The following is a 14,005-nucleotide window of genomic DNA, read 5'->3' as shown; positions in this document are numbered from 1 at the left end:
TCTGTGGTCCTTCCAGTCTGGACAAGCTAGAGATCTATGAAGAGATTTACAGACGCTCCCACGACAGTCACTGGCAGAACTGGAATGAGAAGCCAGTTGTCCTGAAGCCCTGTTTCACTTGGTTCCCCCCTTCATCACAGGGGCCTTCTGTCACCTTAATAAACAGTTCATTTAAATGTCATGGTCACTTTGTAATCCCCCAATCTGGTGGATCACTGGCACAAATCATATGCCCCTTGGGAGTCCTTCAGTCCCTCAGAAAAACCCTTTTTTATTTCATACAGACTAAGGAGAGACACAAATTCAGTTACCTCAGTTAGACCACACCAGCACTAACAGTTTCTTGTGCTTCGGAAGAAATCACTTGGCAATTCTTGGTTCTGAGTCCTCCATCTTCTCCACATCAAGATCTAAAAAGAAAGAAAGAAGGGAAGAAAAAGCACAGTGTCCCATGACTGGCTGCCAGGATTTGATGTTTCAACAATAACAGTAACTGCAATCAGCATGCGTCCTCAACACCTACTCTAAGTCAAGTACTGAGCAAAAATACTGACATATGTGACCTCATATAGTGTTCATAATACGCTTCATGTAGGAGACATTCCCCGTTTTACAGCTACACAAAAAGAGGCTCCAAAAGGTCACGGAACCTACTCAAGGTCACACAGGTAGTTTACGTTAGATTTGAGACTGAAACCCAGGTTCAGCTGACTCTAATTCTTGGGTTATTAATCCCGAACAAGTGTTTTAAAAACTGTCTGGCAGTGGGGGCACCTGGGTGGCTCAGTGGGTTAAAGCCTCTGCCTTCAGCTCAGGTCATGATCCCAGGACCCTGGGATCTAGCCCCGAGTGGGCTCTCTGCTCAGCAGGGTACCTGCTTCCTCCTCTCTCTGCCTGCCTCTCTGCTTACTTCTGATCTCTGTCAAATAAATAAAATCTTTAAAAAAATAAAAAGCCCTATCTATTAAACAAAAAATAAAATAAAAAATAAAAACTGTCTGGCAGTGACCTACCATGTTAAAAAATTAAATTATATAAACAAACCCCAAAGTCTCAAAACAAGATTTACTCTAACTATATGCAATGCACCCCGATATTGCCTATTCTTTTCTAAATTGGATTATGTATTTTATATCTTTTTTAAAAATTCCTGTAGTAACCCATTAAACTGATTCCACAATTTTCTAATGGGTCCCTACTCCTGTCGGAAAAACACTACACTTACCTATAGTACCTCACCAAAAGTTTCTCTGAACCCACAGACTAAATCCTCCTATAATTTTTAGCCTTGCGAACCTGATGGGAGTAGCTGAGCTTCGTAATTGGGAGAAAAGTGTTTCAACTTTAAAATATGTATAAGTCACCATAACATATATCATCAATAATGGATCCTTAAAAGGAATATTCAATTAGGGCCAAAGTGCAGAAAGGAATTAGTCACTTACCTACAGCAGAGCAGGACTTAGAAAGTGGAATCGCGGACACACTAAAATCTTGGGTGATTTATTATACACCCTGCAAAGAAGCCGCTTCCAGGGGGGCGGTTGTGTTGTACCAACAGAACACAACACAACAGAACAACAAGACCTAACTACTTGCAGAAGAGGCTGAGATTGCAAACCCCTGGGGGCAGGGCCCTGCCTCTGCACGTCTCATTCAATTCCAGGGGCTTGGTGTTGAACCAAGATCATCAGGTTCCCACTGGGTCGGGTCTGGGGTCCTAGTCGCAGGCCAGAGGAGGGGCGTTGCGACTGTCAGCGGAGTTACTGAGCCTGTAGGACCTGAGCCCTAAGGTCTCCAGCCCTTGGGTGCGCATTTCTCCCCGCACCCCCCGCCCTCTAGCCCAGTCGCGCAGTTGGGCCACGAGATGCGGCGCCACCTGCCTGGTCCGTAGCTGACCCCTTTCCCCACCCCTGAGGCACAGGCCCCCGGCTCCGGGCACCTGCGGCCGCTGGGTCCCTGCAGCACCTCGGCTTCCCAGCGCCCGCGGAGCTCCCAGCTCTGCGCCAGCCGTTGCCAGCCAGGTTTCGGGGCTCCCTCCTGGGAAGAGGAGGGGTCAGGCTGGTCGCGCCCGGGGCCCCGCGCCCGGAGGCCGCACCTCGCCCACCCAGACCCGCACACAAACCCTACGAATGGCACTTACAGGGCTCGATTGCTGCAGAGCGAGCGCGCTCCCCCGGGGGTCCATGGCTCTTCCGGACCCGCGAGTCCGGCCGCTGCGCCACACAGCACCGCCCAGAAAATGGACGCCGGCGGCTCGGCTCTGTCGGCCCGGCCCGCCCCCGGCGCGGGGCAGCGGACTCGGCGGGTCTGGGAAGAGGTCGGCCCGACCCTCAGCCCGCGGGCCGGGGCGCCCGGGGAACCGCCGCACAGAGGACGAGGCCGCAGGAGGGCGGCGGCGGGACCGGGACTGGGGGCAGGAGACGCACGACGGCCGCGCGAGGCCCAGACTGTACCTGGTGCGACGGCGTGGGGGCTGGGGGTAGGAAGCTACGACGGCTCCGCGGGGGCCCCACACTCCACCAAAGGGGCAGCGGCCTCCGCCTCCTTGCCTAGGGACAACGCAGCTAGGAACCTGGCCCCAGGACAACCGGTTTGGGGGGCCAGCGGCCACTGTCACTATCAGAACAAGGCCTGGGGCGGCAGAAGGGCCCCTGGGTTCCAGATCCAGACCTCAGAGGGCATCCAAGCCCTGCACATTTCAGAGAGGCAGGATTCGGAGAAAAGTCAGGTGCTATTTTAAAGTAATCAAATTCTCAGGACTAGCGTGTCACCTGTGTTCTCCCATGGCTGTCAGGGAAGGCCTAGATCGATTTTCCCAACGTGGTATAAAAAAGCATTTCACGCAAAATGACCCAGTCGTCGTCTTCAAATAAAGGGCGCTGACTGCGTGCTAGGATCTTTCTTCCAAGAGTCAGGGACTGCTCATTGAAAAAGTATTTACTGAGGCCTACCACAAGCTTGCCTTGTGGAGCTATTGGCCTGGAGCACTAACATGCAGGTTTTGTTTTTTGTTTCTTTTTTACAAAGCCATCCATATTCCCTGCATTGTGGTAGTATGAGTCTAACTGTAAAACTTTCTTGAGCAAAGATTTACTCCCAGGTTACAACTTAAAAGGATAAAAAGCCTGTTATCTGGTTTTTAATTAGGAATACAAATATTTGCAATTCTGCATCTCTGCTCCCAACCATATTTTAAGAACCCAATCATCTTGAAGACTAAAGTAGATTGCAATATCAAATATACAATTAGCAAAACATTTAAAATAATCAAGAGGAAAATACATTTGACTTAAAGTCAAAGAATTATGTAATTTAAAAAATAAAGACAGGGTTTTAAAGCCTGGTGGTTTGGGCAATATGCACACACATGTACACTAGCAGTTCCCAACCTTCTCTAAGCCAACCACCCTCTAGTATTTCTCAGTAGGCCACATGTTTAGAAAGATCTAGTCCACTAAATTGTGTTTATTAACTAATGATTCATCTTCCCACTTAAAATACAACCTTGCAGTGTTTTTGTGTAAGTAACCACCAATCAGAGCTTCTACAAAACCTGAGCCAATCCATTGTCAATTCTAGATTCCAGCCTAAAAAAGCCTGTGGTCTGATTGCAAGTATAAGTGTTTCCGTTAAGGTTTTTGGAAGCCATGAAAAACGTCTGGAGACCTTGGAGAAACCCGGAGCATACAAATTGGGAACTATGGGTTGGAAAGTGCCAGTATGAGGCATGACTCTCTGTGCTTCCCTAACACTGGAAGGTGGGAGAGGTAGTAGAACAAGGGAGTTTGGTATTTGGATTCTGCGTGGCTGGGTTTAAAGCCCTGCTTTGTCACTTACAAAGCCACTTGCTGTATAATTTTAGGCAAGTTACTTAACTTCCCTGAGCCTCAGCACCCTCATCCATGAAATGAGGCTTATTTTAATATCACCTTTACCTTATAGGGCTTTCTAATAATTAAATAGGATGACATACGAAGTACCCACCAAAGTGCCTGGTACATGGTAAGCACTCTGCAAGTGAGCAGTGTTGTGGCTGCTAGTGGAAGGCGATTATTCAGAGCTGTACGTTCCTACCATCCATGCAGTAAGAACCACAGCCTCAAATGCAAAGCAACCTTTATACCCTAGAAATTTTCCATGGAGAAGCTGCCAGGGTCACATGGTGAGTGACATAAAGGGATTTAAACACAGGTCTGTCTCCACAGTCCACTTTCTGTGCTGCTAACATGTTCCAGGTGGTACCTTGATCAGACGCTGTCAACAGCTTGTTAAGGGTGAAATCGGCTCTGGCTTCCCTAAGAGGCTTAGCAAGTGAATGGCTCCTTACATCCACTTGGGAATTCACAAACAGTGGCATTTCTTTCTCATTAGAGCCAAATGTTTCTCCAGAAGCGAGGAGATTTCCCCAAATTGTTATTAATAACTAAAATATCATGGCAACAGTTTGAAACACCCCAGCCGAAAATCTTACATAATCAGCCTGTCCTTCAAAATTTTCCACCCTTCCTCATAACCAGTCTTAGATTCTCTCTCTTAATCATTCTTCTGAGTGTGGGGAACTATCTGGAAATTTCCAGGAACATCCCAACTTATCATAATTTTATACTTTTCTGTAAAGGTTTATTCTTCCCAAAACAACTAAGTGGGATTTATTTTTCTATATTTTTATACCTTTCAGTTCAAAATATTTGCAAATCAGAAAAAAAAAAAAAAATCCTACGACTTTCGAGATCCTTTCCTCTGAAATATCTACCAGTTGTTCCATATCTCCAGAATGGGGCTCCTGGTCCTTTCCTAGTGGCCTTTCCCAGGACGTTCTCCTTTTCTACCTTATTTCCTTTAATTCTCACTTGATTTCTGCTAGGCTACAACTACATACTTGCACTTTCTGATTTAGGACTGTTGGTTAATGTAACATTTGCTGCCCCCCCCTTTAAGGTTTCAATTTTATCATAAGGTATAAAAAGACTAAAGCCTGTCTCTTTTTAAAACCCACTTCCTTCCTTAGTTTCCCACCATGGGTTAGGAATCTATAACTCATTCTATCTCCCATGTATGCAGCACTCTGTTAATTTGTTGTTTTACTTCTCTCCCTCATCCCAGCATTCACCAAATTTCTATCACTTGGCCTCCCTTTATGTGGCTGTTTATCTCTCTCCCTTGAGCGTTTTAAGAAAGTCTGTGTCTGAATCCTCTCTACTCTCCACCACATTCCTGAAAGGCCTCTTGTGATAGTGTGTTGAGAAGTCTTACCAAAGCCCCCCAAAAGGCAGTGTTTAGAACAGGGGCTCTAAGGTTCCTGGGAGCCAGGCAGGAAGTAGTGTGAACTAGGATCTGCAGGATAATGCGCATCCCACTAAGTGGGAACAGGTGTGGTCACTACCCAGGCCCAGATCAACCCTTGCCAATGGGGTGTAGGTGGGGAGAGGCCAGATCTGCAGAATTTTCCAATGAAGCCAAAATTAGGATTTTTATGTAAAGTCTATGAAATGTTGACTATGTACACAAACGGAAAAAACAAAGGCATCAGAATCCGATCAAGTCTCTAACTGTAACTACCAATTTATAGGAAATCTCTGTGACAGAAGAACATGTAAAACAGCACCCAGGAGTGTAATCAATCAGATTTCAGACTGTAGGAAACCCTACAGGTCAAACAGTTTCTTTCTTTCTTTTTTTTTTTTTAAAGATTTTATTTATTTATTTGACAGAGAGATCACAACTCGGCAGAGAGGCAGGCAGAGATAGAGAGGGAAGCAGGCTCCCTGCTGAGCAGAGAGCCCGATTCGATGCGGGACTCAATCCCAGGACCCTGAGACCATGACCTGAGCCGAAGGCAGCGGCTTAATCCACTGAGCCACCCAGGCACCCAGTTTCTTCAAACAAATTTTTTATAGCAATCGTAAGGATGAAAGAAACAGGGAAGGAAACCAATAAATTAAATGACATTTAAGGGAATATCAGTTGTACTGTAAGGACCTTATTTCCTTTGAACTGTGCTTTAAACAAGTAAAAATTGTAAAATTTTATTTAAATGACATAATTGGATAAATTAGGCCAAATTAGAAAATGCTGACTATGATATTTGATGTTATTAAAGAATTATTTGTTGGCAATGATAATGATACTGTGGTTACTTTTCTTAGAAAAATCACATTTTTAAAAATGTATTTCTTTAGTAACTCACATTTTAAAAACGTTTTATTTAGAAATATTTCAAACTTATAGATGAATTTCAAGAATAGTACCAAAAAACGCCTACATACATTCTACTCATATCTACCTACCTACCCATTTTTTCCTGAACTATTTTTAAGTTGCAGGCATCATTCTCTTTTACCCCTAAATACTTCAGCATTTATTTGTTAAGCAAAACAGCTTTCTCTTCATATTCTTGTCTTTCAGAGAATCACTTCAAAAAACTCAGAGATAAAATGATATGATATCTGAGCTTTACTTCAAAATAATACAGGAGAGGATTTACATAAAACTAGGTTGGCCAGCCATTGAGAATTAGAGAAGTTGGGTGATGGCTACATGAGGTTCATTAAACTAGCCTTTCCATATTTTGTATAGGTTCAAGATTTTCATAATAGAGTTTTATTTTTATTTTTTCCTAATAAAATTTTAAAAAGATTATGTAATTAAAGGCTTTAAAATTGTATGCTATTAAGGGAATATGAGAAAGATACAAAATTGTCTACAAAATATTATCTCAAGGGGCACCTCGGTTAAGCATCTGCCTTCCACTTAGCTCATGATCCTGGGGTCCTGGGATCTGTTTTTGTGTAGCCTGCAAGCTGAGAATGGTTCTTACAATTTTAAATGATTGGAAAAAAAGTTCAAAGGAGAATAGTATTTCATGATGATTATATGAAACTCAACTTTCAGTGTCCACAAGGTAGGCTGTATTAGGACACAGCCACCATCATTCATTTCTGTATCTATGATAGTACAGTTATATTATTATTATTATACTGAATATTACATATTATTAAAATTTAAATTTTGTCAATAAAAAGCTTATGGAAATTTGTTTTCTCAGCTGCTATATAAATATCTATATAGTATCCCCAGTTGTGCCTCAATCCACAAAACCTAAAATATGTCTATCTGACTCTTTACAAAGAAAGCGTACAAACTCCTGGTTGAGGACTGGGCGTCCCCTGTGACCTCAAAGCAGCTTATTATAGAAACGGCACTGGACTAGGAGTCAAGGATGGCTCTTAAGGCTCCACGTGACCTGGAGAAGTCACAACTTCTTTGGGCCACAGTTCCCGCAATGACAAAATAAAGTGTGTCTAATGTCTACATGGCAACTGAAGTCTGTGATTTACATTTCTGAGAGAGCTCCACAAGCAGTACAGGGTAAGGATAACACTAAGGACTGGCATGCCAGCCTGTGCGGTCCCCCTGAAGATCAAGGAATTCTTTTCTTTTTTAAAAAGATTTTATTTATTTATTTGAGAGAGAAAAAGAGGGGGGTGAGGGGGATGGGGAGGGAGGAGGAGGAAGAAATAGACTCCCCACTGAGCATGGAGCCAGGATGCTCGCTTGATCCCAGGACACTGGGATCATAATCCCAGCTGAAGGCAGATCCCAGGCACCCCATCAAGGAATTCAATGAGAATAACCTTTGGCACTCAGAGAAGTTCTGGATAGGCTGGTGAAGAACAAGGAACAGGCCTTGGGAACTCGAGAAAACAGAGCCTGCTGTGTGCAACATGACGCTGGGAGAGAGTTCCTAAAATCTGCAGCTTCAAATCGGGTATTTTGGGTCTATTTCTAGTCTTTACTTTGTAGAAGACTGCAGCACATATAAAAAGTCTGCTTGTTTAATTCAAAGTTTAATCCAGATCTAACAGAGCGATGTCGGGGGGGTGGTGAGGTCTCTCTGGCATCCTCAGATATAGAATAGGAGCCTTGGGCTGGGGACTTCATAAGATTCTGGGATAAATTACCCTCAAGGACATAAGTTTGTAGGCTCTTTGTAACACCCAACACGGGACAGTTAAGCAGCAAGACCAACATCACTACTGAAGCCAGACAGAACATCATGGCAGCAGTCTCTACATAGCAAGTCTGCCTCCCTCATTTTAGGGAATTTCCCAAGACTAATTTTTCTAGTTGCACCCCCTCCCCACCCTTTCTCACTTGTACCCTGGACCCTCCTCCCTTCAGGATATGCACAGCAGCATCTCCTTTTGTTCACCAGCGGCCTCCTGACTCCCTTTGTTTCCTCTTATTTTCTGCGCCCTGCCTGTACCCTCCTACAGCCCTCTTAGTCTGCTGTCACCTCTGTCTCCCCATTTCGCCTCCTAGATGACCACCCCCTTCTATTCCACATCGTTTCCTCAATAGCCAGCAGTTTCTAGAAAATCCGCCAGTGATGTAGCTTCTCTCTTTCCCTACTGAAGTTCCCCTCTTCCCTTCCACAGCTTGAGAAAAGGGTTGGGGAGAATTACAAGGGCACTGCCCTTCTGGGATTTAACCACATTCTCAGCTGGTGGCTTTTGTTTTCTGTCTCACTGGCTTGTAAGGCCCTCGGGGCAGGCACTCCGCACGTCATGCTTGTCGCTGGGGAAGATGGGCAGGACGGTTAGGCCTTAATTAGAGCAAGGCCTCAGACCGGGTAGAAGATTTTAGCAGGCAAAATGAAAAAGGAATTTCAAAATGTCCATTTGGCAGCAATGACCACAGGGGAAGGAAGAGGTTTACTGTATTATGTAAAGAAAATCATGAAAGCTCTCACAGCTTTTCGCGAACACAGAAATAATATTTACACTGGCTTAAAAAAAAAAAAACAAAAACCGGAAGACAAGCTCCCTCTGCAGGCCAAATGTAGTGAGTGCAGACCCAAGTGCTAGTCTTGAACCCTGAGCAGGAATAGCTGCAGAAGCAAGGGAAGAATTAAGGGACAAGATGCCAAATGAGCTACCAGACGAAAAGAACGATTTTCTGGTCAGTGAGACTTTGAGGCCACAGCAGAGCCACACTGGGATCACCTAAGAGAGACATGAGCTTTGGCAACTGGTCTTTAATATACCTGCTGCCCACCAAGCCTTCTGCAGGACAGCCCACAGGAAGCCCCCCTCCCCCACCGTCAGCCAAGGAAGGTAAAAAGGCAGAAGCATCTTGCCTGCATCAAAAATTCAAATTTTTATATTCAAGGGCTTCTCAACTTAACATCTGCTCATGAATGCAAAAGGGTGGCAGCCATTACTGAAGTCACCTGGCCAATGCAGGCAGACCAGCTTGGAGTAGGGCAGCCAGACATACGGTGGCTTACTAGGAGCCAAGACATCTCGGGAAGGTGATGAGGATAAGATATCGAGTCCCAGAAAGAACTACCCTTGCCATCAGCTGAAATGCCCCCACACTGAAGGCTGGCCTCCAAGGCAACATTATAAAAGGCCCCTAGGAGAACAGCATGCCATTCGTTTCTGTCTGGAACAGAGAGGACACACAATTGTGCCTGTCCATACGAAGCTCTAGCCTTGTGTAGGAAACTGGCTGAAGTTTCGAAGGGTGTTTCATGTCATATTCCATTTTGCCTGGGCTGGAGTGGCATCTGTCACACTGTAGCTGCTCCATAAACGATGCCCAAAGAAGTAAGCTGAATTATTGAAGCCCATTCTTCCACTGGTGGGCAAGACTGCTATAAAGGGCTAGAATGTGCTTCACGCAGGGGAATGGTTCATAAGTTAGTCAAAACTAAAGTGTGAGGAGTCAGCCAGGCCACCTCTAACTTATAAGAAAAACCCACTAAATTGTGAATTTTATTTATTTAATATTTATTTATTTGAGAGGGAGTGCGCACAAGTGGGGGGAGGGGCAGAGGAAGTGGGAGGAGCAGGGTTCCAGGATGGTAACCAGAGCCAACAGCAGATGCTCAACAGACTGAGCCACCCAGGAGACCCTAAATTACGAGTTGGTTTTAGAAGATGCTTCTGAAACATTCTGAAAGCCTCATAGGATCTTATCGTTTCTTCCTTCCTTTCTTTCTTTTTAAAAATTTATTTATTTGAGAGAGAGTGAGTGAGTGAAAGGGGCAAAGGTAGAGGGACAGAGAGTTTTAAGCAGACTATGCACTGAGGGGCCCAACGCAGGGGCCAGTCTCAGGACCCTGCGATCAGAACTAGAGTTGGACACTTAACCAACATCATCACCCAGGTGCCCCAAGGGTCTTAACAGTCTCTAACTTATGTAGCAAACCTATCCCTTTGCACTCAGAGCTTTGTCAGCAGACTAACCTAAAATGCATAAAAAAGAGATCTGGTTCTTAAAAAGAATTTCTTTGGTATTATTTGCTCAAATAGAGAAATACCACTCCAGGTAGTAGGGTCTTTAGAAAGCCGCTGTCAGGCAAAGAAATCTGTAGAGCTGAAGAGTTTTAGGTGTGAGAGGACAGAGAAAATTTACTGGCAAGATGGGACAGACCCTTCCACCATTTGCTTTTGGAAAAAATTAAAGGAAATGGTCATCTCAATGTGTGGCCATAAGTTTACTTTCTGGAGTTCTTAGGAAAAACAAATCTCTGAGAATCCTTTCTCCTGTAGATTTTCGGGGTTAGTGCTACACCTATGTCGGCATTTTGTCCGCACCACTGCACCTTCTTAGGTGGCTTCAGGGTGGGACTGGGTCAAAGGCAGTGACATCCCCGGCACTGCGTCCTGGGAATTTGACCAAAACCAGCCACCGGCCAGGCCCACCCTTCTCACTGCAGCGGAAGCTGACCTAGGAAAGGCTTTACCCGCGAAGCTATCAGACCTGGCCCCGTGACAATGGCGGTTACGCAAAGAGAGGAGTTTGCAGTCTGAGCATGCGCACTCCTCTGCCTCGTGATGATCCCCGCAGAACCCCACCTGGCTGGCTGCGTCTTACCAGGCAGGTCTCTGCTTTTTAAATGCCAGCTCCTCGGGAAGGCCAGTCATTCTACCGTGGTTTTCCTTCTTCCAACATATCGTCCTTGCCTTTTAACATTTTATTTTAATTTTCTTCTTTGCACTTGTCTTCTTTAATCGTTTACATAAATATTTTTTGAGCTTCCCCAGCCCCACCACTCCACTATACTAGAGGCAGGTCTCTGAGAAGCAGGTCCTGATCTCTCCTGCTCGTTACTCTATTTCCAGCCTTTGGAATATGCCTGGCATATAGAAGGTGCTCAATAGATGTGTCAAATGTTTAATTACCAACGAAGCTGTTAAGAACAGCATTTCCCCTGGAAGGGAGTTGTTAGAATCAACCACGTGGTTCCAGGAACTCAGAAGCTTAGCAGGATTTGGTATTAAAGATAAAGGTGCTAGATCTTTTTTATTGATCCTTCTTTCCCTGCCAGCCAGCTCTAAAACAGAGTCTGGCTACCAGCCTCTCTAGGGGGACCCACGGAAATGAATGAAGTAGATCAATCTAACTGTAGTGGCAAGAGATGCAATATCGGTATTCTCACTGAGTTAAGGTTCAGAAAAAATTTCCTATTCTCCAAAGAAAAAGAGTTAAGAACTGAAGACTATAAATCATTCAAGTAGAAAACCACAGATTTGCTCATTTTGTTTTGGTGAGAACAAAGCAGTTGTTTGCACATTCTTTCTATCACACCTGCTCTGGCCTGCCCAGTATAACCACCTTAGCCAAAAAGTATAAATGGGTTAAGCACAGCCTTTTAAACAATGAGAAGGGGTAGGTGCCATCTCTGTGATCATCAGGAAGTGTTTCTGGCTAGACTAGGAAATCCCATAAAAACTGTAAATGGGTACGTTTGGAAAAGCTTTGTGCCTTGTAAATATTTCTGTGAAATATGAAGGCAAAGCATTAAGGCGAAACACAACAAAGTAATAAATAATAATTACTCTTGCATTCACTGGTCTATTTATTAGAATGACAGTGGTACAGAACACTTCCCAACGGTCTAATTTGGCTTTCAACCTCCTTGAATTGTGTGTAAAATTCTTTTAGGCAGACAAGAGTACCATAAGTGAATAATGCCACAAAAAAATTATTAGGTATGAAAATCTAAGAGATGATGCAACCATGCTTGAGTTAACAATAAAAGGATCAACATTTTATAAAGAAGAAATACACTGTTGAATCTACTGGGCATTCATTTTTGTGGTAAAACAGTCCCATTGCATCCAACTAATCTCGTGATTAAGATTCAAATAGGTTCAAAATGATTGATTTGTACCGGCCTATCAAAACAGAAGACGTTCTAGTTGTAATCTTTCTGAATAGCAATAGTGTTTTAATCACAAATGCCTGCCTCATTATTTGCTCAAGAGTGAATGACAATTAGCTTGATCCCCTGCAACTGTTAATGCTACTGATACTGAAATAAACAGGCAAGACTGAATCAGGTTTCCGACATTTCCCTTCGGTTTAAGATCTTCTGATTGATGCTACATTCAGAATGTTCTTAGTCATTTTTAGTCACAAACAAGAAGGAAAATGGCCCCCGAACAGAAAAAAAAAAAAAAGAAAGAAAGAAAAAAAGGTGTTCCAGGAGGGATATTTCGTGGCAAGCCCAAAGAACGAAATCACTATGAGATGAATCACGTTCTAATATCATTGAGCCAGAGAAAGACTCCAAACAAAATATTCACGTTGGCCTCCAAACAACACAACAACAGCAGCAACAAACCTTTAGCCCCGAAGAGGTTTGACTTTGCACATGGTGCTTTGGAATATTAGACCAACTGCTAGACTAAAGCAGCTATTTACACAGATGGTCCTGAGTCTCGATGTTCTTCACATCGGAGCAAACCTCATAGAGGATTCAGGTTTGCCAGTATCTTCCTCCGAACATATCTACAAAGACGTTCCCACAAAGGCTCCATGTGTACTTCTCATTGGGGGGGTGGGCTTGGGCTTGGGTCCTTCTCTACCGAGAGCTCTGAGGTTACCCATGGGGGGATCAGAGAAAACAAGAGCACAAGCATTTTCTGATTCTGAGAATTTCTGAGATGCCTTTTGTTTCACTGGCGCTGGTGAACCAGTGATAATGAAACTACACGTCTGTACACAAACCTTGACCAGCATTCTGGAGCACGTTACAAAGAAAACCTTAATTTTGAAAGTACTGAGCACAAAGGAGGAAGCAAAAAGCTCTCCCTGTGCAAGCTTTCTCTATGAAGGGTAGAAATATGGCTTAATTTTTAAGGCTTGAAGACCGCCTTTAAAAACATCTAAAACCAGTCCAGACTCTCTATGAGAGGGAAAAAGAACTGGACAATTGTCATTAACCATTTGTTTCTTTTTTTAAGACAATCTTTTGCATATCTGTTATACTGCATTTTTAAACAAGATTTGGTTACCAAGGAAACAGGTTCTGGCCCAGTGTTAATTTGAAACTAAAATATATTTCGGAAGTTAAGCTCAAAGGAAAGAACCCATGAAATTATTTTGAAAAGTGCCAGAATTTGGTACTTACAGAGCCACAGCTGTATGGTCTGCAATGAACCATTCTAGGGACTCTTTCTCATTCAGTGAAGCTCTTTATCTTCTAACAGGGCCATCTACATTTAATACTCCCTCCTTCAAAAATTGTAACTCCTCATCTCTCTGAATTATAGATACACAAATAGCATATTTATTCTTGTATATTATCTAAAATTGATTTTGGAAGCATGTAAGTTTTTATTTTCATCTTTCATATAACACGTTTAAAGACCGCTTCTTAAAATTTAAATATTTTAAATGTTTCTTATTAAGCTTGTTTGCGCTCTTTGAAATTATCTCAAGAAACCCATTTATTTTTAGTCTCAAGCTAAAATGGAGCTGAATCAACAGACTTTTCAAAAAAATTCTTTTGTTGTCTAATGGCGCCACACCTATCATATAGATGATTTTTTAAAAAAGGAATCATCTCACTTTTATGGCAGAATCATTTTGTGAGTTTATCAAAGCTATATATTTATATCGTATCTGAATAGGAAAGCCCATCCAATTTAATACCCTCCCTCCAAAAAATTACAGCTGTCTTATTTAATGTTTGTTCCAAAAGTCA

General features: G+C 43.4%; 1 protein-coding gene across 20 annotated transcripts in view; it reads right to left on the bottom strand.

Annotated features, from left to right (window-relative positions):
- Positions 1-14,005, bottom strand: part of ZBTB38 (zinc finger and BTB domain containing 38) — a 134,616-nt gene that overhangs the window by 44,850 nt on the left and 75,761 nt on the right. For 16 of the 20 annotated variants that reach the window (XM_082711673.1, XM_082711671.1, XM_082711677.1 and 13 more), the window contains one exon: positions 312-410. The gene's annotated coding sequence lies outside the window, so the exon portion shown is untranslated. Of the gene's footprint in view, positions 1-311; positions 411-1,445; positions 2,498-14,005 lie in introns of those variants that run through there. The other 4 variants (XM_082711672.1, XM_082711681.1, XM_082711678.1 and 1 more) reach the window with 4 other exon arrangements.

This window comes from Mustela nivalis, assembly GCF_964662115.1.
Source record: "Mustela nivalis genome assembly, chromosome: 1".
In the NCBI taxonomy this organism is placed as follows: Eukaryota; Metazoa; Chordata; class Mammalia; order Carnivora; family Mustelidae; genus Mustela; species Mustela nivalis.
This window is presented reverse-complemented; position numbering and strand designations above follow the sequence as displayed.